This window comes from Podarcis gaigeae (genome assembly GCF_964106915.1).
Source record: "Podarcis gaigeae genome assembly, chromosome: 5".
In the NCBI taxonomy this organism is placed as follows: Eukaryota; Metazoa; Chordata; class Lepidosauria; order Squamata; family Lacertidae; genus Podarcis; species Podarcis gaigeae.
In genome coordinates, this window is record NC_139681.1 from 94,785,131 (window position 1) to 94,812,618 (window position 27,488).

General features: G+C 46.1%; 2 protein-coding genes across 2 annotated transcripts in view; one reads left to right on the plus strand and one right to left on the minus strand.

Moving 5' to 3' along the window:
• LOC310844912 (cytochrome P450 2J4-like) overlaps positions 1 to 27,488 on the minus strand; it is a 289,677-nt gene that overhangs the window by 250,753 nt on the left and 11,436 nt on the right. The window lies entirely within an intron of this gene.
• Positions 16,777 to 27,488, plus strand: part of LOC310845015 (cytochrome P450 2D28-like) — a 92,910-nt gene continuing 82,198 nt past the window's right edge. Inside the window, exon 1 of the mRNA XM_083739884.1 lies at positions 16,777 to 16,885. The gene's annotated coding sequence lies outside the window, so the exon portion shown is untranslated. The remainder of the gene's footprint in view (positions 16,886 to 27,488) is intronic.

Below are 27,488 nucleotides of genomic sequence, written 5' to 3' on the forward strand. Positions count from 1 at the left end.
CCAGTTTTGGGTTGGGCTGCCATCAGTATGCTAATGACACCCAACTCTATCTGTTGATGGATGGCGATCCTGACTCGGCCCCAGACGCACTGATCAGATGTTTAGAAACTGTGGCTGGATGGTTACGTGAGACTGGTTGGAGTTAAATCCTTCAAAGACAGAGGGCAAGTACCATCTCTTGCGGGGACACAATTAGTGCCAGCACTATCCGTTAAGAGTTTGGGTGTAATCTTCAACACCTCCCTTTCCATGGAGGCACAGATTACAGCTATAACAAAGGCAGCATTTTTTCATCTCCGCCAAGCTAAGCAGTTGGCTCCTTACCTCTCTCGCTCTGACCTAGCCACTGTGATCCACACGACGGTCACCTCCAGACTGGATTATTGTAACTCACTCTATGTGGGGCTGCCCTTGAGACTGACCCAGAAACTCCAGAGAGTGCAGAATGCCGTGGCGAGACTCCTTACGGGGTCCTCACTGTGAGATCACATTCACCTGGTGCTATACCAGCTGCACTGGCTCCCGGTGGAGTACAGGATTAGGTTTAAGGTGCTGGTTTTAACCTTCAAAGCCCTATACGGCCTAGGACCCTTGTACCTACGGGACCGCCTCTCCTGGTATGTCCCACAGAAGAACTTATGGTTTTCAGACAAAAACATCTTGAAGGTCCCAGGCCACAGAGAGGTTAGGCTGGCCTCAACCAGAGCCAGGGCTTTCTCAGCTGTGGCTCCGATCTGGTGGAACGCTCTGTCACAAGAGACTAGGGCCCTGCGGGACTTGACATCTTTCCGCAGGGCCTGCAAGACAAAGCTGTTCCACCAGGCCTTTGGCCAGGGCACAGCCTGACTCCCTCCTTTGGCAATCCTCACAGAACTCTAGCCCAATGGTTGCCATTAATCTAATTTGAATTAATTTTATAATGAAATGAATTTAGAATGTTTTTTCATTTTACTGTTGTTAGCCGCTTTGACCCCGGCTTCGGCTGGGGAGGGTGGGATATAAATATATTATTATTATTATTATTATTATTATTATTATTATTATTATTATTATTATCCTAAGCTGTCAGGGAACTGCCATCGGAGCTCCAAATGGTGGAGGGGCTCCAGGATGCTGGGAGACCCTCGGATGCTGAGGAGGGAACCAGCAGGGGGAGAGGGGGAGTTTCAGCAGAAACAGAGTTGGAGGAACAGCTCCGAGACGCTTCTAGTGAGAACAGCGGGGAGAGCTCAGGACCTCCTCTTGGGACGCCCACTTTGAGAATCTAGGCGTAGAGTTTCTGTCAAAGAACTCTTATGTTGGAGGAAATTCCGGAAACGCCCACTGACGGATTCTGCCAGCGATTAAGGCAGCCATGCACCGATGGCTGTGCGGAGAGGAACAGTTTTAAAACTGATAACTAAACTCTAAGAGTGCAAGCGCCTACACACAAGTAGCCCCATAGTTCATCACACACACATTCCCACACCTCCTCCTATCTCCCTCTTCTGCAGCCCCCTCTAACCCCCCCATGCTATGTTAATGTATCTTTAAGATGAGTAGACTCCTAAGAGCAAGGCTATCAGCTTCTCCAGTTGAAGAATGTTAAGTTTCTTTGATGGATACTGTACATGTGTGCTTGTTAATAAAATATCTCTTCTAAATCACTACATTGAACCCGGAACCCGGAACCGGGACCACACAAGGTATCAGGAGCGAAATAGGTTGTGTGGAGGCACTATGCAATATTTGAAGGCTTCACATCCTTTATCACAGTTAAGGAATGGAAGGGGGAGAAGTTTGAAACAGACATTTCCCTGACTTCCACTAGCCTTTCCTTCAACGGCAGAAGTTTGAGTAAATGGAGATGGTGGAAAACTGAGATAACTGTGGCTTTAGGAATAATGGAGGGATGGAGGAACACTGAACAATTGGTGTGTTTGTTTGTTTGTGTGTGTGTGTGTGTGTGTGTGTGTGTAACATTTTAACAAGGAGAAACAGCAGAGATGGGTACGGAAGCAACCACCCAAAAGCTAAGAAAACAGAAGAATGAAATGGAAAGTGGAATTAAAGAGGACAAAGAGACTTTGGAGAACAATATGGATGAAGGATTGCCAGAACAGAAGGATGAAATGGTGGAGCTGGAGGCAACAGATGGTGTAATGAAGAAGTCCTTCACAAAAGGTGACTAGAGGACTAAAACAGCCAAATGGCGGTGTTGTGATGTTGGAGGAGTGGAAGGAAGCCACAGATGAAGAGATGAAGAGACATCGTAAGCTTGCAGAGATAGAGTTGGGAGAGAAAGGAGTCTGCACACAACTTGGAGTGAATTTAGAGAGGAAAGCTATCAAACCTCTGGAATTTTTCTTGGAAAAAGAATGGAAGAAGTGCAAATGGAAGGGCTTTTTTTTTCACAACCAAGATGGAAATTCACAGCAATCACAACGGGTTCAGGTTGTGTCCTTCAGAGCAGGAGAAATCAAGCTTGCTCCCTCTTCCAAGTGACAGCCCTGGAGATATTTGAAGGTGGCTCTCATATCTCCTCTCAGTCTCCTCTTCTCCAGGATAAGGATGGGCAGATATTTCTATCTTGGCCTGCAACCCTTTAAGCAGAAATGCTAGAAATCGACCCTGGAATTTTAATCATGCAAAGACTCTTTGCATCTTTCCTCATGCCCTGCTCAGAATCAGTCTCTCATTTTGAAGGTATTCAGTTGGAATTGTCAGAGGGAAGAGTGAATTTAGAGTATAAGCTGTCATGTCAGAACCCTCTCTTGGGCTCAAGGGAGAGAAACATATTGCACCCATGAATTTATATGTAAACAATGCTTGTTGTTTAACTGTTGACAGCCTGACAAGTAAAGATTTATCTTCACCTATTTGAGTAAGACATTTTTTAAAATCACAAATAGCTAACAAAGCTTATGGGCTCAGTCATGGCCAGCAGGTGGTGATAGAGAATGGCAAGAAGATTTTGAAGTCAATCCCGGAAACCAGCAACTTTCTGGGTCAGTACTCCGGAACTCTGGCGGCCTGTCGTTTCCCCTTCTGTTTGCACATACACGGTTACAGTTCAAATGTTGCCCGGGGAAGGGGAGTTCTGACTGCTTGCTTAGGGCATCTTATGAGATTTTCTAAACAAGTTTCTGGGCTCAGAAACCTACCCCCCTACCTCCACCACTTTGATGCTTCCAAAAAACCTCACACACCTGTTTTTACAGTGGATTTTTATCCAGACAAATCTCTTTCTTCTGCTTGTCAGCCTACAATAAAAAACAACAACTGCAGAGCAGAAAGAGACCCCGAGGGTTGCCCAAGCCATCCCTCTGTAATGCAGGGAATGCCAACCAAAGCATAGTAGTAGTAGTATAATGGTAGTAATATAATAATTGAAGGAAAATTCCCATTTCTTCCTCAAACAATCTCTGCTGAAAGCCATCAATGAACAAGAGTCCACAATCTGGATAAGTATTCCAGCAAAAGTGGATCATTTAACTTTCACGCTATTCTTTCAGCTTGTATCACTGGTGATTACCACCTGTTCAATCTCTGGGATAGAAATTTCAAGGTTGGGGGTGTTCCAAGAAAACTCCTTGGATTCTTGACTAGGGAACGGTGGAGCTATGGAGCAAATGAATTTGCCCTGGGCTGAATGAAACTTGCTGCTTGCAGTTTGCAAAGCACATTTGCAAAGCAACTTCCTCCTGAACACATTATCATGTACAGAAAGCTGGCAAGACATTGTCATGTCTCCTGTTTCACAATTTTGGGGCTGGAAAAAAAAAATATAAAGGTGTAAAAGAGTTTGCTTTTCTGAAACTCTGCAACAACACTGTCTCCTTCACTTGAGGTCTTCTGTGGACAACAAGCTTAATATGAGTCAGCAATTACAAAAAAGCTAATGCTGTTCTAGGCTGCATTAGCAGATATATAGTGTCCAGATTAAGGGAAGTACCGTAATAGTTTTCTCCTGGGACTAGGCTACATTTGTAAAGATAAAGCTCTTTCTATGCATTATAACACTATGACACCAGATGGCGCAGTGGAGTCCCATTTTTCGCCAAAGGAACTTCCCTGTATGAAGTTTACAATGCATTTAAGTGGGGAAGGATATCAGTAATAAAAATGAATGTGAAGTTACTTTCCAAAATGTATAAACTGTTGCTAGAATGGTATGCTAAAGATGAATAAATTAAATCAGTGATGATACAATAGACAAGAGATATTGGGGATAATATACCATTCTCATCTTGGGAAAAGTTATGGAGGGAAGATTTAAAATTCACATCATGCTGTACATGGAAAAGTTTGTGAGAATGATGTATCGTTGGTATCTAATACCTACTAAATTAGCAAAAATGTATAGAACTGCTACAAATATTTGTTGGATATGTAAAGATAAAGAAGGCACCCTCCACCATACATGGTGACCTGCAAGATAACAAAAGCATTTTGGGAAATGATATATAATGAGTTGAAAAAAATATTAAAAATGACCTTTGTGAAAAAACCCAGAAGCGTTTTTACTAGGAATCTAAGGTGCAGAAATACCAAAGGAGCAGAAACGACTATTTATGTATGCGACGACAGCAGCGCCGATACTTTTGGCTCTGAGAAGGAAAAAAAGATAAAGTCCTTACCAGAGAGGAATGGTTGATAAAAATGATGGACTACGCCAAAATGGCAAAATGACCGGAAAGATTAGAAACCAAGAAGAATAACTTTAATAAGGAATGGGGAAAATTTGAAAGTTCCCTTGGAGAACACTGTACACAATTAAAAACATTGGCAGCATTGTAACAACACTTGTAATGTAACAAGAACTATGGTAAGAATGGAATTTTAGGAAAAACTGGAGAACATTATATGATGCAGTTGAATGGAATCCATGGAATCTCAGCTCAGGGAAGTCCAAAGATTCAGAGAATCATATATGTTTATGATTATGACCTTTATTTGAATGTGAATGTTAATTGTAAAATTGAACAATAATTTTAAAAATACAATGTGTTTAACTGAATCGCTTCTGTGATATGTATTGATCCAGCCCTGCTCTGGAGGGTAGGACTCAAATCAATGGCTTCATGTTACAAAAAAGAAGATTCAGAAATAAACATATGGAAAAACTTACTGACAGTAAGAGCTGTTTGACAGTGGAATGGTCTCCCTTGGGAGATTGTGGACTCTCCTCCTTGGAGGTATTTAAGCAGAAGTTGGATGGCCATGTGTCATGGATGTCTTTAGCTGAGATTCCAGCATCGGAGGGAGTTGGACTAGATGGCCCTCAGGGTCCCTTCCAACTCTACAATGCACTGGGACCCGGGGGAATGCCATGACCTAGAACCAAATGTAGACACCCACTGGGGTAAGCACAGCATGTAGGCAATTCGGATCATACATTGCTTTCAGAGAGTGATTACAGTACTAATATTTCTGCTCTAAGTCAGTTTCTAAGAAGCACTGTCCTTGTCCTTCTCCACTGATGGAACTCTAACGTGGAGTAAGAGGCACTTTCCACTCACAACCCATCCCAAGAACCAGATTTACAAGACAAAAAAAATTCCTTCCAGTAGCACCTTAAAGACCAACTCATACCAAGAACTGACTTAGTTGGTCTTTAAGGTGCTACTGGAAGGAATTTTTTTTGTTTTGACTATGGCAGACCAACACGGCTACCTATCTGTAACCAGATTTACAAGGATTAAGAAGACCTGTGCCATTCAAGAAGGCCTGTAGCTGGCCCACACTACCAAATCAACATGGCAAATTACAGTAGAATCTGATCTATAAGATGCAAGGCCAAAATGGAGGAGGTGCAATAATAATAATCAAAATATCTTTCAAACACGGATGTCCCACCCCACAATGAAGTAGTACCCATAGTCATCATTAGTACAATCTCTGTTTCTCATTGGAACCTAATGAACCATGAGTCAAGCACATATGTTATGGGCACAAGTCCATATGCCAGGGATCATTGAGGGTTTTGAGGCATGATGGCATGCACTGGCTGAACACCAAGGAATGGTGGGAGGTACTACCTGGGGAATTTCCAAGGGATGAAGACTGAGAGCCCGGGAATTGATGATCAGGGACAGTGTGTGGCAGAGAGAAGTCCAGAAGCAGAGGCAGAGGTAGGAGATAGGAGAGGCCAAGAGGCAAAGATGAGTCAGGCTAGTGAAGGAGCCAGGGTGTCTCCCCCTCCTGCTGCAACAAGCTCCCCTCTCCCGGTGTCTCCCAGGACCAGAAGAGGGATGAAGAGGGAGGAGCAGAGAAGGGTGCATCAGTGGAGTCTTAGATAGCATGGAAAGGACCTGGGGAAGGAGGAGAGCTAAACAGTTGTGGGAAGGAGGGGACGTTCACCCTCCACAACCGCCTCATGGGGGCAAGACTTACTGAAAAGAGTTGCTGTGGCCTGGCACCTGTGAGCAGGCTTTGCTTCTTCTAATATTCTAATTATTCTAATAAGAGTTATCTTCTTCTTGTTGTTGTTGTTTAGTCGTTTAGTCGTATCCAACTCTTCATGACCCCATGGACCCCATGAACTGAATTGTGTCTTTGATGTGTCTAGATCGAGCACTGCTTTGGAGGGTAGGACTCAAATCAGCGGTTTCATGTTACCCCCCCCCCCAAAAAAAAAGATTCAGAAATAAACATATGAAAAACTTTCTGACAGTAAGAGCTGTTTGACAGTGGAATGGTCTCCCTTGGGAGATTGTGGACTCTCCTCCTTGGAGGTATTAAGCAGAAGTTGGATGGCCATGTGTTGTGGATGTCTTTAGCTGAGATTCCAGCATTGGAGGGAGTTGGACTAGATGGCCCTCAGGGTCCCTTCCAACTCTACAATTCACTGGGACCCGGGGGAATGCCATGACCTAGAACCAAATGTAGACACCCACTGGGGTAAGCACAGCATGTAGGCAATTCGGATCATACATTGCTTTCAGAGAGTGATTACAGTACTAATATTTCTGCTCTAAGTCGGTTTCTAAGAAGCACTGTCCTTGTCCTTCTCCACTGATGGAACTCTAACGTGGAGTCAGAAGCACTTTCCACCCACAACCCATCCCAAGAACCAGATTTACAAGGATTAAGAAGACCTGTGCCATTCAAGAAGGCCTGTAGCTGGCCCACACTACCAAATCAACATGGCAAATTACAGTAGAATCTCATCTATAAGATGCAAGGCCAAAATGGAGGAGGTGCAATAATAATAATCAAAATATCTTTCAAATGCGGATGTCCCGCCCCACAATGAAGTAGTACCCATAGTCGTCATTAGTACAATCTCTGTTTCTCATTGGAACCTAATGAACCATGAGTCAAGCACATATGTTATGGCCACAAGTCCATATGCCAGGGATCATTGAGGGCTTTGAGGCATGATGGCATGCACTGGCTGAACACCAAGGAATGGTGGGAGGTACAATCTGGGGAATTTCCAAGGGATGAAGACTGAGAGCCCGGGAATTGATGATCAGACAGGGCAGGGTGTGGCAGAGAGAAGTCCAGAAGCAGAGGCAGAAGTAGGAGATAGTAGAGGCCAAGAGGCAGAGATGAGTCAGGCTAGTGAAGGAGCCAGGGTGTCCTACCTCCTGCTGCGACAAGCTCCCCTCTCCCGGTGTCTCCAAGGACCAGAAGAGGGATGAAGAGGGAGGAGCAGAGAAGGGCTATTCAATGGAGTTTCATTCCTTTTTTATGGTCTTATCTGATGCTGTTCTTATACTATGTATGTTCACTTGGCGCTTGGCCCTCTACCCAAAGGTCTCAGGGCAGTTCACATAAAATATCAAATACATTAAATGAAAACAAAACCAACAACCCAATAACCCCCCCCCCCCAAAAAAAAGATCCAGCATTTTTCAAAAGGGTATAAGCTGTAGATCAAGTCAGGCAAAGGCCAGGTTGAAAAGGAACATTTTTGCCTGGCGCCTAATGGTGTATACTGGACATGGGTGGGGAAGGTTCCCCAAAATATTTTATTAGGGGGTCCAAAAGAAGTTGGCACCTACACTTCTTACCTATTGTTTCCCTAAACTATTTTAATATTGTAGCCTTATTAGACTTTACCGATTGGTGGGCTCTACATTGCTCCCGGACAGGAGGAAGGAAGTCAAATGGCACTGAGGGTTGGTTCAGAGAAATAGTTCTTTTATTTTGCTCTCCAGATAGCAGAAGGCACTTGCGTGGTCAGTACACAGCAAGTCCAAAGAAATGAGAGATTTCATGCAGTATATATATCCTCCAGGCACCCTCTCCCCCTTCCCCAGGAATCCAAGCACGTCAGCTTGTACACGCAGGTTGACATCACAGATGTTCCTCCTCCAGCACTCTTAACCATAAAAGGGTATTCCTTCCTGTACATCTGACCATAAAAGAGTATTCCTTCTTGTACTTCTGACCATAAAAGGGTATTCCTGTTCTTATACTCTAATCTTGGAGCAAGAGGTCACCAACTTCAAGAACACACTCTGGCACTGTTCCCAGACTAGGTCTGTGCGTCTTTGTGGTCAGGATGTAAGATAAGGCCCAGAGTGTCATCCCTGTTCCACTTTGGAGTGGTCAAGGCCATCCGTCATTACCAGCCTTCATGGACTGATAAGGGAGAGAGTTTGAGCTGGGTTTTGGCTCAAGAGCTCAAGTTAAAGCATATTAGAAATGCTCCCTTGGAAAAGGAAATAAGTGGATTTTAGGTCCCGTTTCAAACTGACTGCACAGAAACCCATTCCTTCAATATCAGCAAACATTTTCTTCTATTTTGAGACAGAAGCCTTGACAAATAAAGAATATTCAGAATCTTGGTGTAAATCATGAATTTTTATAAGGAGTTAAATTATTCAGGGGTGTTATTCTTTCACTTACAAGCAGACACCATACATTTGCGTGAGTCCTCACTCTCCCAGATGAGCCCCCTGAGAGAGGGAGGAGGGAGGGAGAGAGAATGTACACATGCACACTTGGCTTTTCCTAAGAGTCTGGGTAAAAGTTGGATCCAGTACATATAGATCATAAAGAGGAAGCAGGAAAGACTATCACTCTTTCAAATTCCTCCTCCGGGGAGAAAAGAGGTAATCCCTCTTTTTGCGCAAGAGAGGATTTCGGTGTGATCCAGCGGGGCTTTTCTCATATTTTTTATTTATTTTTTATTTTTTTGAAAATAATTTTTATTAAAGACCAATCAAATCACATCACATTAATTCCGAATTACAAAGCCAAATTTTAAATTTTTGTTGGGGGTACCCATATTTCAAGTTCCAAAAGGGATCCAATCATCTTGTTGCTACTGCTTTAATGTCCACAATTCTGTCCAAATGATGTTCACAATTCTATCCAATCCTTTCTTCTTGTTTTCCACATCTCTTTTTGTTGTTTTCATATATTTTTCCTTTCTCTTTGTGACCTCTGATAGTCTCCGCCAGCGAGTTGAAACAAATATTTTATAATCCTGTGTGAGTTTTTCTGTTCATCCAAGAGTCCAAGAGTCATACCCAGACGGCTGCCTCTTCTCATCATCTCCATAAAAAAACTCTCTTACCGTCGTTAATCTTTGCAGGTCTGTCACTCCCTTTCTCAAACTTCTGAGGAGGTTCTGCCAGGAATCCAGTATAATAACAAATCCTTAACTTGTGAGGAGAACCTGAGCTTACAGGGTTAAACAGCTCAGAGTGTACGCCCTGCCTACAAATTGGGAGGAGACACGTCATATCTGAGAGAATCCAGCCTTTGTTTTTTTCTCTCTACTTTCGCTTTTTAGGAGAGAGGACGTGTTTTCACGATGCTGTTCGCTGTGATAGACAATGGATAGTCTGCTGTAAATAAAAACTGCTTCTAGCTGCTAATATCCTGAGTGGATTTTATTTAAGCACACTGAAGAATGCATTGGAGCTTGCAGCTTTTTCTTGCCGCTCGTTAAACTCTGCGTTTTCTCAGAGCCTTTGGAATGTGGCTTTTGAAGTCCGGAGGCCCAGCAGAACTGCGCAGCCGAAGCGGGCTGGACGCCAAGGCTTATCTGAGCAATTAACATTCTTCATAACTTCCTCCTCAGCCATCAGTCTTTCGACATAACCTGCCAACATGGCGACTCTCTTTTTATTGCTGCGTCACTCCAAAAGCCCCCACTCTTCTAGATCTCCATGGGCCAAGCCTTTGGTTATTAATTCATTTTCACACAGTTTTTACTCATCCCGCTAATGTCAATTATGCAACGGTTCTTTCTTGGGGAGGGGTTATTAGGTAATCACATAAAAGAGCAAAAGAAAAGTCCCGCCCCCAATCCAGTCCCGTTCTGACATACTGACCCTTTGATGTTTTCTTCTTGATATATTCCTGTTAAATCCAACCCGTCGCTCTACTTCACAGAGGTCACTTCAATTAGCAGTCTTAACTCCCGTTCTTCACTTGAAATATGTGCATTTGCTTCTCCTAATTGTTTATATCGAACTCCTGCAACCAGTTCGCGCAATCAGAGACAGCCTCCGGGAAAGCCAATCCACGTGGGGGCTATGTGCCTAGTGCCTTCACCCCCTTCTTATGAACTTGGGGGTGATTTCTGGCAACAGCAGGCAAGGCAGTAGTTCCCCATTCCCTGGGGTAAACAAGGGAGGCTGCATACTCCCATATCAGCCTCTTAATTGTCCCGTGTGAGCTGGAGAGATGGTATTGTCGGCCATCTTCCAATGTGCCCCTGGCGGCCCCCTATTCATTTTTTATTTTATGACTATTTGGTACAAAATTCTTTCTCAAATATTTGTGTCATAAAATCGGTCTTAAGATAGCTTGGATTCTAATTACAATTCATCAAACACCCTCTCATTTGCGTGATTCATATAAGAATGATTATAGTGTTCAATTGTATTACATGACTTGCAATCACATTCCAAGGCTATTTGCACATGGTATCACACCCCTTGTTGCTTATTTGTTTTTAATAACTGAGCATATATAAGCAGAGAGTACAGCTGATGTCTTTGAGGAAAGCAAAAAGCCCTTAGAGAAAGAGAGTTGAACCTGACCAGGCAACCTAGAAAGAATTAAGTAGAAAGAGACAGCAAGAGAAGGATGGAGATATGGGCACTTTTGATTGCTCTGCTGGTGGTTCTTCTGATTCTGAACTTCAAGAAACTGCTCTGGTCAAACAGGCATGACCCTCCAGGCCCTCCTAAGGTTCCTCTCATTTAGTCTTGTGGAACTTTGGATTGAAGATTCATGAAGATACTCTCATTAAGGTACTTACGTCTTAGTTATAATTCAGTCTGATTTCAGCAATTTCTTTATCTATTTCCCTCAACAATTGTGATATTTCAGCTTAAACAATAGCATCAAATGGTAAATGGTAAATGCCATAAGCCTCCTTTGTAAGAAACAGTAAGATATACAAATAATAGGGATAATACAAAGAATATTATTATTAATACTGAAAAGCACAAAATCATATAAAAGTTGAAAATATGCATTAAAAACTACTGATCAAAAATATTTAATGTATACTGTTAAACTGAGGAAGGAGGAGAGAACACCCTCAAAGAAAGAATGGTTTATGAAAATCTTGAAATATGCAGAGATGGCAAAAATTGATAAAAGATACTGATCTAGAATCTTTTAAAGAAGATTGGAAAACATTTGCAGCCTATATAAAAAGTTATTTCCCATATGTAAAGACCACAGCGTGGTTTGAAGTGTAAGAAAACAGCAGAATATATTAAGAAACATGTTGGAGAGGATGAAATTAGATACGATGGAACTTTAAAATGCAATTGTATGTAATTCAAGTTATAAATATTGATGTTGGGTGAGTGGGAAGTCACTTGTTTTGTTGAATTGGAATATAATTGTTGCATAACAAATATAACTTTCTAAATGGAAAAAATAATAAAATATTATTATATTAAAAAATAGACTGACCACATAACTCCTCAGCATTCATTCATGGCAGCCTCTCAACATGGAATTAACCTGCAGGTGCTATTCAATTTCTTAAGCCTGGTGTCAGCGATGTTGCTTCACTGACAGGGAATGAGAATGCAGGCATAGAGAGCAAACATATAAGAGTGGTATGCAGAGGGAAGGGAGAAGCAGCAGGGAGCAGCCATAACTTGAGCTCTGAACATACGGAAGAAGCTACAGAGGGGAGGGAGACTGAAGCTCTCCTGAGTGAGTGCCTGAGGGCCCTGCTCTTGCCACTTACCATCTGGCCTGGGGCGGGTCCTGAAGCCTCATAAGGTCTGCGTGCTGCTTGCTGCCGGCTGCCCAGGAGGACTCCCCTGAGTGAGTGCCTGAGGGCCCTGCTCCTTCTTGCCACTTACCATCTGGCCTGGGGTGGGGCCTGAAGCCTCATAAGGACTGCGTGCTGCTTGCTGCCGGCTGCCCAGGAGGACTCCCCTGAGTGAGTGCCTGAGGGCCCTGCTCTTGCCACTTACCATCTGGCCTGGGGCGGGGCCTGAAGCCTCACAAGGACTGCTTTCTGCTTGCTGCCCAGGAGGACTCCCCTGAGTGAGTCCCTGAGGGCCCTGCTCTTGCCACTTACCACCTGGCCTAGGGCGGGGCCTGACAGGCCTCACTAGGACAGTTGTTACTGCCGGAGGGGCACAGAGTGTTTTTAAAATGTTTTTTAAAATTTCCTTTTGGATTTTTTGTATGTGGGGGGTGGGGGTGGGATGGATGTTTGGTTGGGCTTGGGGAATTTTTTTTTGATGTTTTTGTAATTTTTACATTTTTTTGTTTGTATTGTTTTATTGGTTTTGTTTGTTTGTTTAAGGTGTTATTTTGTTCTTAGGGGGAGGGGTCAGGGCTGCTGGGGAGTGGGCCCCAGCCCACAAAATGGCTGGGGCATGTTCCACATGGGGGGATGCACTGGGACAACCGATCTCGGTGATCACGGGTAGGAGGAGGAGTTACGCTAAGACTAGACCATGTCATTACAGAGGGGGCAGGTTTAGTCGTTGTCTGAGGACTATTCCTGCCTCCGGGTCTGGTCCTGACCGGATGGATACTAGAATCAGCAAGGGATACCCACATGACCTGAAGGTGCTGCTGTGCAATGCCAGGTCAATAATTCATAAGACCACTGCCATCCATGACTTGATCATGGATGAAGGACTTGACCTGGCATGTGTAACAGAGACTTGATTGGATGAAGCAGATGGGCCTGTCCTTGCCGCTGTTTGTCCACCAGGTTTCTCTTACGCACAGCAACCCAGGTCATGTGGGCAGGGAGGGGGGGGTTGCAGTGCTTTTTAGGAAGTCATTAGTTTGCACCAGGCGTCCTATTGGGAAGACCCAGTTTTCCGAGTGCACGTTCTGGAAGTTGGGCAATAGGGGCAGTACAGGATTCCTTTTGGTGTACCGACCTCCCCGCTGCACCAAGGATTCCCTGCCTGAGCTGCTTCAGGTTGTGGCGGATGTTCTCCTGGAGACACGTAGCTTGGTCATCCTAGGGGATTTTAACATCCATGCTGACACGACCTTACAAGGGGCCGCTCGGGACTTCGTGGAAAGCATGGCCTCCATGGGGCTGTCCCTGAATAAGTATGGCCCAACCCATAGCCGCGGACATGCCTTGGACCTGGTGTTTACCTCTATGGATGTTGGTGATCTGACACTAAGTAAAAGCGAAACGAAAGAAGTACCATGGTCAGATCACTTCTTGGTGCAACTGGACTTCTGTGCTGGTCCCGGGGGGAAGGTACCGTTACCGTAGACAGAGTTCACAAGATGAGAGGCGAGGTCCGAAACAGGGAGCCGGGTGGGGAACAGGAACGCTGGAAGGTCAGAAGCAGGAGGCCGGGCAGGGAACAGGAACACTGGAAGGTCCGAAGCTGGGAGCCGGGCGGGAACAGGAATGCTGGAAGGTCAGAAGCGGGAGGCCGGGCAGGGAACAGGATCACTGGAAGGTCAGGAGCAGGAGGCCGGGCAGGGAACAGGAACACTGGAAGGTCTGAAGCCAACAACGACGTTGCTCCCGCAACCTGGGACCGGGCTGACTGACCTTTATCTTCTTCTAAGGCCAGGGGTGGTCCCGGCCCCCAGGAGCCCCACCTCCCTTGGCCTTAAGGCGAGCACTCCTCCTGGGAGCAACCAGTTCTCTTCGCCTCTCTGCCCTAAGCCTCTGCAGTTCAGGAGAGGCCGAAGGGTTACTGGGCCCCGGAGGAGGCTCACCTGTAGACACTGAGTCCTCAAGCACCTCTGGGGCCAGAATGGTTTCACCTGGTGCCTGCTCCTGAGGATCTGACACAGGTGCAGGCTCCTCAGAATCTAGGCTTTGCCCCAGTTCAGCCGGCCCTGGAGGCGGGGACTCCTGTGCAGGCTGGGATTCCTCTGGTTCAGCCTCTGAATCGGAATCCCAGGCCATCACAACTTCTTTGTGACCCATCCCCTCTGCAGGGAGGTGGGACCAATTCGGATGGTCCACCCCCGCCACTTAATGGATCCAAATGGTTTCCAGAGAGTGGTAGGGGATGCTTTATCTCATGCTGATGGCCTTTCAGCTGATTCCCTGGTGGCCCGCTGGAATGTGGAGTTAACCAGGGCTATTGACTGTTTGGCTCCGAAGCGCCCTCTCCGATTGCATTGAGCCCGGAGAGCCCCGTGGTTTTCCACGGATCTGAGGGCAATGAAACAATCGTTGAGACGGCTAGAGCGCCGGTGGCGGATAACTCATTCCAAATCTGACCGGACACAGGTTAGAGCTCAACGTCGAGCCTACCAAGTGGCGATAGCGACGGCGAAGAAGAATTTCTTCACCGCCTCTATTGCATCTGCAGAAAACAGCAGCAGGAGACTTTTTCAGGTGGTTCGCAATTTAGCGGAACCACCTGCAACATCGGGGTCCAGTACGGGCCACATGTTCTCCTGCAATGATTTTGCAAAGTTTTTTGCAGATAAAATCGCTCAGATTTGGGAAGAAGTAGACTCCACCGTGGGAGCAGGGCCAGGGTGGGAGAGTGCTAGAGTTCTGTCTAGTCAAGTTGAGTGGGATCAATTCCAATCTGTTACCTCCGAGGATGTGGACAGGCTGCTTGGACGAGTGAAACCAACCACCTGTCTCCTGGATCCTTGCCCATCCTGGCTTATAAAAGCTAGCCGGGAAATACTGGGCGATGGGCTTCGTGGGGTGGTGAATGCTTCCCTCTGTGAGGGAGCCTTCTCAGACCCACTGAAAGAGGCGGTTATTAAACCGCTTCTTAAAAAACCATCTTTAGATGCGGCCACGATAGCCAACTATCGCCCAGTCTCAAATCTTCCATTCTTGGGCAAGGTGATTGAGTGAGCGGTTGCCGAACAACTCCAGGCACGCCTGGAAGAAGCAGACCATTTGGATCCCTTCCAGTCGGGATTCAGGCCTCATCATGGGACTGAAACTGCCTTGGTCGCACTGGTTGATGATCTCCAGCGGGCTAGGGACAAAGGTGAGAGCTGTTTCCTAGTTCTGCTGGATCTCTCAGCGGTGTTTGATACCATCGACCATAACATCCTTCTGGACCGTCTGGAGGGGCTGGGAGCTGGGGGCACTGTCCTACAGTGGTTCCGCTCCTTCCTCCTGGGCCGTGTTCAGAAAGTGGTGCTGGGGGATGAGTGTTCAGACCCCTGGGCTCTCACTTGTGGGGTGCCTCAGGGTTCTGTCCTCTCCCCCATGCTTTTCAACATTTACATGCAGCCGCTGGGAGAGATCATCAGGAGGTTTGGGCTGGGTGTTCATCAGTATGCGGATGATACCCAGCTCTACCTCTCTTTTAAATCAGAACCAGTGAGGGTGGTGAAGGTCCTGTGTCAGTGTCTGGAGGCGGTTGGAGGATGGATGGTGGCTAACAGATTGAGGTTGAATCCTGACAAGACAGAAATACTGTTTTGGGGGGACAGGAGGCGGGCAGGTGTGGAGGATTCCCTGGTCCTGAATGGGGTAACTGTGCCCCTGAAGGACCAGGTGCGCAGCCTGGGAGTCATTTTGGACTCACAGCTGTCCATGGAGGCACAGTTCAAATCTGTGTCCAGGGCAGCTGTTTACCAGCTCCATCTGGTACGTAGGCTGAGACCCTATCTGCCTGCGGACTGTCTCGCCAGAGTGGTGCATGCTCTAGTTATCTTCCGCTTGGACTACTGCAATGCGCTCTACGTGGGGCTACCTTTGAAGGTGACTTGGAAACTACAACTAATCCAGAATGCGGCAGCTAGACTGATGACTGGGGGCGGCCACCGAGACCATATAACACCGGTCTTGAAAGACCTACATTGGCTCCCAGTACGTTTCCGAGCACAATTCAAAGTGTTGGTGCTGACCTTTAAAGCCCTAAACGGCCTCGGTCCAGTATTCCTGAAGGAGCGTCTCCTCCCCCATCGTTCTGCCCGGACGCTGAGGTCCAGCTCCGAGGGCCTTCTGGCGGTTCCTTCATTGCGAGAAGCAAAGCTACAGGGAACCAGGCAGAGGGCCTTCTCGGTAGTGGCGCCCGCCCTGTGGAACGCCCTCCCATCAGATGTCAAAGCGATAAACAACTACCTGACATTCAGAAGACATCTGAAGGCAGCCCTGTTCAGGGAAGTTTTTAATGTGTGATATTTTACTGTATTTTTGGTTTCTATGGAAGCTGCCCAGAGTGGCTGGGGAGGCCCAGCCAGATGGGCGGGGTATAAATAATAAATTATTATTATTATTATTATTATTATTATTATTATTATTATTAAGTTGAAATATCCAACTGCAGTTTTTGAACACATCATTCCTCTCCTCTCTTTTGACCCTAATGGTAGCTGGCAAAGCAACATGGAAATATTTTCACACTATGGACAATACATCTACCTGTTGTAGTAGTACTGTCTGGATTCCAAGCAGTGAAAGAAGCGCTCACTCACCACTCTGAAGAATTAGACGAGCGACCAGAGACTCCTTTCCTTAGGACTATGATAAAAGGAAAAGGTAAGTAGTGAAGAATAAGAGTTTCTCCTGGTATTTTCCTAAGAGAAAACGTTTAAAGGCCTGTCCAGAGCAAAGGTTCTCTATTATTGTTGCACTCAACAGGAAACGGGTTACCTAGGAGTGAACAACTAGGGGTGAGGTCCTTTCAGTGCCCCCTAAAATATTTGAGGGGACTACCAGGCTCCCCCTAAGTTCATGACAATTGCCATTCTAATGGTGGGCATGAGCTGCATAATAATAATAAATTTTATTTATACCCCACCCTCCCCAGCCAACACTAGATATAAAATAATTGATTGAAATACAACTTAAAAAACAAGATTAAAATACAACATTAAAATGCAGCCTCGTTTCAGCAGAAATTCAAAAACTTTTTGGGGATGAAAATGTCAAGTCCGGTTGGGGGGGGGAATCCAGACTGGTCCTATGTGGGCCAGAAAAAATCCAGGGAAGTCCCCAAGTAGGAGTTCCATCGCAGAAGGAAAAAGGGGGAAAGAAAGAGGGGGAGGGGGTCAAGTTAATTCCAAGCCAAAAGCCAGGAGGAACAACTCTGTCTTACAGGGAAAGAAAGAGGGGGAGGGGGTCAAGTTAATTCCAAGCCGAAAGCCGAAAGCCAGGAGGAACAACTCTGTCTTACAGGCCCTGCAAAAAGAAATCAGATCTTGCAGGGCCCTGGTCTCATGAGAAAGAGAGTTCCACCAGGCCAGAGCCAGTGTTGAAAAGGCCCTGGCTCTGGTTGAGGCTAATCTGACTTCCTTGTGGCTCAGGACCACTAGGATGATGTTATTTATGGACCTTAAGGTTCTTCGTGGGGCATACCGGGAGAGGTGGTTGTCCCATTAAACTTTAATTAGTTTAATGTAAATGCCCAGTGCGCTTCCATCGTCACAAGTCCCACTACAGCAGAGTATTTCGCACAACAGTTGAAGAAGGGCAGGAGAGGCAGTATCTTTTCAAAGAGTAGTCTTGGAGCATGCGGTTTGTAACTCAAAGATAAGGTTTATTTACAAAACAAAAAACAACCCTGGCGAAGAACCACACATCTCAGCAAACACGCCCAAAAAGGGGAGAAAAGGGGAAGAACAAACACACAGGAGACTATTTATACAAACTCATGTTCCTGGAAGCCTAATGACCTCCAGCTGCTCAGTGATTAGAGCGTTTCTGCTACCCTTTAACCCTTTGATAGCAACACCCCCTCTCGCTCGTAACACTGAGCTGTACCAACCTTAATTCAAATTTAAACCTGAACAGAAACATTTATGAGATTGCGGACCCAAAGCTTTCGTAAAACCGTCTGCGAGATTTTCTTGGCTTGGACAATACTTTAGTTCAATTAAACCTTGTTTTACACTTTGGCATACATTTTGATAACGGATATCCAAGTGTTTTGTGTGGGCCTTGAATTGACCTGATTTAGCTAGTTTAATACAAGGTTGGTTGTCTTCCCACACTCTGATAGGTAGGGAACATTCTCCAAACAATTCTTGTACCAGTTGCTTATAAAATTCCAGTTCTCTACATACATCTGATAATGCATTGAATTCAGATTCAGTTGAACTTAAAGCTATAAGTGATTGCTTTCTTGATCTCCAACCAATTAGTGCATTTCCAAATTTTATCGCCATTCCTGACACTGATTTTCTATCTGGTCCAGCATCTGCCCAACTACTGTCGGCCCAACATTCAAGTTGTGTGCTGCCCTCTGCTGATAGTTTTAAGCGAAACCTTTTGGTAGTTTGGAGATACCTTAAAACTCTTTTTACTCCTTGCCAAGCATGCATTGATGGTTTTTCAGCTTGTCTACACAGCATGTTGACAGCATATGTTATATCGGGCCGAGTCCACTGTGCAATGTGGAGTAGACTGCCTATCGCTGACTGGTAAACCCCGGGATTACTGAACTCTGTCTGTTGCTCGGCTTGAGCATCCTTTATGTAACTTAGCTCCATTGGGGTTTTAACACCAGCACAGCTGTCCATTTTAAACCTTTCCAGCAACTGCTGGATCTTAGCTTCTTGGCTGAGCCAATAGTTCCCATTTTCATCTTGCTGAATTTTAACTCCTAGATAAACAGATACATTGCCTAGTGATTTTATCTGAAACCTTTCTCCAAGCTTTGTGGCAAATTGTTGTGCAAGTTTATCATCCTTTCCACTGTATAATAAATCGTCAACAAATATCAAAACTGCTTCTTGTTCACATCCCGAGCCTTTTAGATAAAGACACGCATCTGCTGCGCTCTTTCTGAACCCCATGCTCTCTAGAGCATCGTTTAAGCAGGAATTCCAATTACGGGCGGACTGTTTCAACCCATAAATGGATTTGTGTAGGCGCCAGACCTGGTTTGGCTTGTCTCCTTCAAAACCCGGTGGTGGTGTCATATAGACTTCCTCCTGTAAGTCTGCATTTAAATAAGCCACATTGACATCAAAATGAAACAGCTTATTTCCCTTCTTAGCTGAAGAGGCTAAAAGCATTCTTAGTGACTCTGATCTTGAAGTAGGGGCATAGATTTGAGAATAGTGAACACCTTTGCGCTGCGAAAACCCTTTTGCAACTAGTCGGGCTTTATATTGCAACTCCTCAGTAGTTGTGGGCTTTAAACGATATACCCATTGACAACCTACAGCTTGTTGCCCTTTCGGAAGCTCTGTACTTGTAAACACACCGAGAGACTTCATTGAAGCCATCTCTTTTTCCATTGCTTCCTGCCACTTAACGGCTTCTGAGCTTGGAAGCTGTTGTACTTCCATATAGCTACCTGGCTCACACTGTGCCATATTTACGTATACACTTGTCACCTTAAACCGCTCTGGCGGCTTGCCTTTTGTGGCACGATTTGACCTGCGCAATTGTTCCTCTTGTGCCCCCTCTGACCGTTGGCTGTCAGAATTTGTCTCAGACTTTATACCTGGATGTGCCTCTAGGGATAAAGACCTCCGTTTAGATACCTCCCTTGGGCTTGGTGTTGCAGGCGACCTGCTTCTCTTTTGCTGTCTGCTAGGCCTACTGACTGGCGATGTTGGAACACCCCTAGATTTTGGCTTTTCTATCTTGGGAGAAGGACCTTGTGCCTGGTCAGAATCTGCATCTGAACCATGTGCACCATCCTCTTCTGGCTCACTACTCTCTGGACTTTCATTCTCAGCATAAATGCCTAAATCATCTCTCAAAATGTCAGGGTTACCGTGTAAGTGAGTCCATCCAGACTGCTCACAAAATTCAGCGCTCCTACTGAGGACCACTCTTGTAGTATCCCCATTTGGGTTCACGAACCTCCAAGATTTGGCGTGTGGTTCGTACCCACAAAAGATGAGTTTCCTAGCCCTTGGACCTCCCTTTTTCCTTAACGCTTTTGGGATAAGTACATAGGCTGGACATCCAAACACCCGAAAGTAATTAATTTTGGGCTTCTTCCCATATAAAGCAAAATATGGGGTAGTTGCAATTACTGAATTATATACTCGGTTCAGAATATGAGTAGCCGCCTGCCAGGCTTCCGCCCAGTAACTTTGAGGGAGTTTAGCATCAAACAACATAGAGTTTGCCAACTCTTGCAGAACCCTGTTTTTACGTTCGGCCACGCCTCCTTCTTGGGGGGAATAAGGTGTAGACAGACGATGCTTAATTCCCTTTTTCTTAAAGAAATTCTGCAACACAGACCCGGTAAATTCTGACCCTCTGTCTGTCTGAAAAGCAAGTACTCTAGTACCGAATTCAAGTTCTACTGCATGAACCCAATTTTTAACTGTTTCTGCAGTATCTGCTTTTGTTTTGAGAGGAAAAAACCATGTAACCTTTGTTTTGTCATCCGAGAGACACAGTGCATACCTCGAACCTCCCATGCTAGCAACAGGCATTGGGCCACATAGGTCCATATGCACAAGTTGGAATACTTTGTCAGATTTCCTATCTGAACTGGGATAGCTGCATCTATGAACCTTCGCCCTTTTGCATGCAGTACAATCCAAATACTTAGTACATTTGTTCATTTTGCACCCTTTTGATAATTCAGGTTGCCTTTTAACATACTGAAAATTAATATGTCCCAGACGGCGGTGCCATAAATGGACACAAGAATTATGGGTAGGTGAGTTCACACAACCAGCATGAACCTGTTCAACTTCATCTGGACTTGTCTCAAAATAATATAACCCATCTCTGCATTCCACCTGCAAAAGAGATACGTTATTCTTTGAAATAGTGCAAACCCCATTTTCAAACACAGTTTTAAACCCATTTCTATCAAGTTCTGACACAGACAAAATACACCCCTTCAATCCCTTTAGCACGTAGGCATCAATTTCTGTTTGCAAACATTTCAAGAACACTGTGCCTACGGTCTCTAAGGAACGTTTAGTTGAATCTGCCATTGTCACAACTTTAAGGGTTTGCAAATGTCTGCAATTCTGCAAACGGACACTAGATGGCGCCACCAGGTGGTGAGATGCACCACTGTCGATCAACCAGCGTAGATTGCTGCCTTGGCCACGCCCTTGCATCAACGCCATTGCTGAAGCCATGTGCTGTGTGCTGTGGGAGTAGCCACGACCTCCTCCTCTTCTTCGACGTCCCCTGGAACTCCTTGTCTGGTAACTAGGGGTAACGGCCTTGGTGCTGTCTTGACCAGGTTCACGTGTGCAATTCCTAATTAAATGGGAAGGGGAACCACAGCGAAAACAGTGTCTAGCTGCAAAAGCATTTACTGTGTGCTCAAACTCAGCATCAACACTCTTAGGCACAGCATAAAGGTAAAGGTAAAGGTACCCCTGCCCGTACGGGCCAGTCTTGACAGACTCTGGGGTTGTGCGCCCATCTCACTTAAGAGGCCAGGGGCCAGCGCTGTCCGGAGACACTTCCGGGTCACGTGGCCAGCGTGACAAAGCTGCATCTGGCGAGCCAGAGCCGCACACGGAAACGCCGTTTACCTTCCCGCTGGTAAGCGGTCCCTATTTATCTACTTGCACCTGGAGGTGCTTTCGAACTGCTAGGTTGGCAGGCGCTGGGACCGAGCAGTGGGAGCGCACCCCGCCGCAGGGATTCGAACCGCCGACCTTTCGATCGGCAAGTCCTAGGCGCTGAGGCTTTAACCCACAGCGCCACCTGCGTCCCCCACAGCGCCACCTGCGTCCCCAGGCACAGCATAACTCCCCTTTAAAGACAAACCTCTTTCTCTTTGCCTTTTATCCTGTTCATCTGCAAGCCGAGATGAAATGTATTCAAGGGTTAATTCAGTTGAAGGCATAGCTTCCAAAGTTAGAGCTAGAGTCTCATAGCTTTTATCAAGAGAAGACAACAATATGTATGACTGCTGCTCCATAGAGAAAGGAATGCCCAGCTGTCTTAGTTGATTAAAGGCAGACACCATTTTGGCAATATGTTCTTTCACACACGCTCCCGGTTGGAGACGTAAATCAAACAAACATCTTGTAGCATGGATCTTGGCCCCCGCAGTGTTTCTGGAATTTAGCCGCTGCAGAACCGTCCAGACCTCATGCGTGTTCTTTAACTCAGAAACGTAAGGCATTTGCTCTGGTCCCACTGCCAAAACTAGTAGACCTTGGGCTTTCCTGTCACGTTTCTGTGAAGCTGCTGCTGTTGCTTTGTCTTCTGCAGACGCGTCTGCAGGTGCCTGTAAAGGCGGTGCTTCAGTACAACTCCACAACTCTTTTGCTTGCAACCAAACCCTCACTCTAGCCTTCCAATCTTGCCAATTTTTCCCATTGAGTCGCGTAAACGGGACAGAAAAACTTTCCTGGGACTCTGCCATCCTCCCTGGGGCTTAGGAACGATACTCACACACCTGTAGACCGTCTCCCAGCTGCTGAGGTGGCTCCTTGAAGAATAAGATGTCTTCCAGCGAGTACAAACTGCGCAGTGCCTGTTTAAAACTTTTCTAGGCACATTGCAGGACTCAAGCTGCTTTGAAAGCTTTCGTTGTCGGCAACCGCTTCTGACTTCGCTCCAGTCCTTGCATAAATCACTCTGAACTGCACTCCTTAGCTCCTTCTTGACGTACAAACACCCATAACCTGTCCCATTAAACTTTAATTAGTTTAATGTAAATGCCCAGTGCGCTTCCATCGTCACAAGTCCCACTACAGCAGAGTATTTCGCACAACAGTTGAAGAAGGGCAGGAGAGGCAGTATCTTTTCAAAGAGTAGTCTTGGAGCATGCGGTTTGTAACTCAAAGATAAGGTTTATTTACAAAACAAAAAACAACCCTGGCGAAGAACCACACATCTCAGCAAACATGCCCAAAAAGGGGAGAAAAGGGGAAGAACAAACACACAGGAGACTATTTATACAAACTCATGTTCCTGGAAGCCTAATGACCTCCAGCTGCTCAGTGATTAGAGCGTTTCTGCTACCCTTTAACCCTTTGATAGCAACAGTGGTTCCATAGGTATGAAGGTCCAAGCATCTGGTCAGTGTCTCCGGGGCCGAGTCAGTGTGGCCATCCATCAGCAGATAGCGCTGAGTGTCATCAGCATATTGGTGACAACCCAGCCCAAAGCTGCGGACAATCTGGGCAAGGGGCGGCATAAAGATGTTAACAAGCATCAGGGAGAGGATTGCGCCCTGTGGCACTCCACACACCAAGGAGTGGCGTGAGAACATCTCCCTCCCTGGCGCCACCCTCTGTCCCTGACCAGAGATAAAAGAGCACAGCCATTTATGGGCTATGCCCTGTATCCCCACGTCGGTGAGGTAGTGGTCCAGAAGATCATGATCAACCATGTTGAAAGCTGCTGACAAATCTAAGAGAATCAGCAGTCCCGACCCGCCTCGATCCAGTTGTCTACGGAAATAATCTGTTAGGGCGACCAGAGCTGTCTCGGTCCCGAAACCAGGATGGATCCCGGCCTGAAATAGATCTAGAGCTGATGTTTCCTCCAGAAACCTACCAAGCTGTTCTGGAACCGCTCTCTCAATTACCTTACTCAGATATGGAAGATTTGAAACTGGGCAGTAATTGGATAAATCTAAAGGATCTAGTGAAGTTTTCTTTAAGAGTGGACACACCAGTGCTTCCTTCAGCTCCCCTGGGAATGTCCCCGTGCCAAGGGACAAATTGATAATTTCAACCAGGGGGATCCGTGCAACATCTGGGCACACCCTAATCAGCCAAGATGGGCATGGATCAAGGAGGCAAGTGGTGGGCCTACCAGCTCAGAGGAATCTATCCACATCAGCAGGGAGTATGCGATCGAAATGATCCAACACTGGACCCGAAGACTGTCGAGGGAACTCCAGTTCTGTCACTGTATCTAAATTGGCAGGGAGGTCATGGCGGAGCAACAGGACTTTCTCTGCAAAAAAGTTCGCGAACGCCTCACAGCTGTGAGTCGAATTTATGCTTAAATTTGGTTGTCCTCCTAAGGATGTTATTGACCTAATTATTCTAAAAAGTTTTGCCGGGCGAGAGCTAGCGGATGCAATGGAAGGTGCGAAGTAAGATTTCTTAGCAGCTTTCATAGCCATCTCATAAGCTTTCATAAGCGTCCTATAAGATGTTCTTGAGGCTTCGTCACGAGTCCGTCGCCATACTCGCTCTAGCCGTCTGAGGTCTCGCTTCATTTTCCGGAGCTCCTAGGTAAACCAATGTTTCGGCGGGGTTGCAGAGGGCACTTATGCGCAATCTTATTGATGGTCGCCAAGAATCAGTTATTCCAGTCCTCGACAAGGTCTTGCAATGAGTCATCAGGAGAAGCAGAGTCCCGCAAGGCCTGACGGAATCTAAGAGGATCCATCAGCCTTCGCGGCGAGCCCAAATAGGCTCGCCACCCGAGCAAGGGATGAGCGGGAAGTCAATCTTGGCTTTCAGAGTGCAGTGATCAGATCACGTCACTTCCACAGGGGGGAGTATGATCACATCTATGCCAGCACCAAAGGTCAAATTCAGCGTGTGGTCTGCTTGATGAGTGGGGCCCAAAACAAACTGGGAGAGCCCTAGTGTTGCCATGGAAGTCATTAGGTCCAGAGCCTGTGAGGAGGGGGCAGCATTGGCATGGACGTTGAAGTTTCCCAAAACCAATAAGCTTGGGAACTCCAAGGTCCAGCCTGCCGCCACCTCCAGCAGGTCTGACAGGGTGGCTGCCGGTGTGCTGGGTGGTCAGTACACCAGCCAGACAGCCAAGCTCTCCTTGGTGCCCCACACGAGACCAACACATTCAATGCCAGAGATCACCAGTGCTGGCAGAGCTCTGAAAGAGCAATCCTCATCACTGATTATGTGAGGTGGGGCTCACTTGCCCCCTTCCTCATATTTTATTCAAGTGGCACCCCTGATGGATTGCAACTAGCAAGTGCTTTGTGGAATTAGCAATTGTACTGCACTGTGGTTCGATTTAACTGCAGGTAGAAGTTTGTTGCCTGTTGCACTTGTAATGCATTTACTATCCTGGCCCTCAGTGCTGGATGAAGAGCTTGAACTCAAAGTTCTTTCTGCTGAAGGCTTTGATGCCTACATCAGTCTGAATCCTGGTAAAATGGGGGCATGGTGGTTGGAGTCTAGTCAATTGTTCAGTTTATTGCTATGAAAGGGGTTCAACTCCCCCTGAGAGAACAGGTTCATAGACTAGAGGTGCTCCTGGATCCATCTTAATTGCTAGAGGCCCAGGTGACCTTACTGCCTTCTGCCAGCTTCAGCTAGCAAGGCAGCTTTGGCTAGTAAGACAGTGAAAGTAGTTTCTGGATCAGGATAGCTTAACTACTGTCATCCATGTGCTGGTTACCTCCAGGCTGATTATAGCAATGTGCTGCATTTGGGGCTGCCCTTGAAGCAGCGTCTGGCAAAAAATGCAGTGGCTTGACTGCTCATGGGGGCAGGACATAGCCAGCATGTTATGCCACTGGCTGACAATCAGCTAAGTTCAAGGCGCTGGTTGAACAAAGAGCCTATAAAACTTGAGATCAATATATCCCCTTCCAATAAGCTTTTCAGTTTAGATCTTTCTTAGTTTTGCTTCTTTTCAGCCCTCGGTTCCTCTGGGAGGATGAGTGGAATGTAAATGTAATAATAAATACAGTCAAACCTCAGATCTCAAATGCCTCCATTTTGGAATGTTTTGGCTCCCAAATGCTAAAAACCCCAGAAGTAAATGCTCTGTTTTCTTAATGTTTTCTGGAAGCGTATGTCCAACGCAGCCTCCAATTTAGTGCAGGAGGCGCCTGCAACCAAACGGAAGCCGTGCCTCAGTTGAACAGATTATGTTCGACAACCAAGATTCGACATCATCATCATCATCATCATCATCATCATAATACCACCCCCCTTCATGGATCACTGCCTTGCCATGGTGAAGGGGCTTGAATAACTCAGAGAAGCTATGAGCTACGCAGTGCAGGGCCACCCAAGATGGACAGATTATAGTGGAGAGTTTTGACCAAATATAATCCACCTGGAGCAGGAACCAGCAAGCCACTCCAGTATCCCCGCCAAGAAAACTCCATGGGCAAAGACAACAGGCACATAAAAGTTATGACGCTGGAAGATGAGCCCCTCAGGTCAGAAGGTGTACAACATGCTATTGAGGAAGAGCGGAGGACAAGTACAAGTCGAAAGGTCGCTCAGTTGCGGATATGCCTGGAAACATGCTGGCTATATCCTGCCCCATGAGCAGTCAAGCCACTGCATTTTTTGCCAGACGCTGCTTCAAGGGCAGCCTCAAATGCAGCACATTGTGTAATCCAGCCTAGAGATAACCAGCACATGAATGACAGTAGTTAGGCTATCCTGATCCAGAAACTACTTTCGCTGTCTTACTAGCCAAAGCTGCCTTGCTGGCTGAATCTGGTAGAAGGCAGTAAGGTCACTGGGCCTCTAGCAGCCAAGATTTATCCAGGAGCACCCCTAGTCTATGAACCTGTTCAACCCCATCCATAGCAGTAAACTGAACAATTATCTAGACTCCACTCACCATGCCTCCATTTTACCAGGATACAGACTCACTTTATTGGCCCTCATCCAGCCCACCACCTCATCCAGCCAATGCAGGCACCAGTCTCCAAAAGTCATCTGGTATTTAATATGGGTATCTTTCCCTCTTATGGAATTGCCACTTCTTTTAACCTGTGCCTTGGCAAGGTACCAATCTGATGTAGGCGTCAAGACCTTCAGCAGAAAGAACTCAGCGTTCAAGCTCTTCATGAAGCACTGAGGGCCAGGATAGTAAATGCATTACAACAGGCAACAAACTTCTACCTGCAGTTTTATCCTGCTAGTTGCAATCCATCAGGGTGCCAACTTGAATAAAATATCAGGAAGGGTGTAGGAGTGCAAATATCCAGAGTGTGGGGTCAGGTGGGATTACTATGAGGAATTATAAAATATGCATCAAGCCATTGTGTCCATGATGAATGCATTGTGTTGACTGAGTTTGATACATTGACAATAATTTCTGATCAAATCCCACAACCGCCTGCATCTCTGGCCATTTCCTCTACTGTTCCTCTACTGCCCATTTCTCTCTCTTCACAAGTCACATACACAGCCCAGTTGCTTAGACAGGCAGGCTCCTGGGTCATCAAAGACAGTGGGCAAACTTCTTTGATGTAGCTTTTCTGATATCTTAATCTTAGGATGTTAATCTTAGG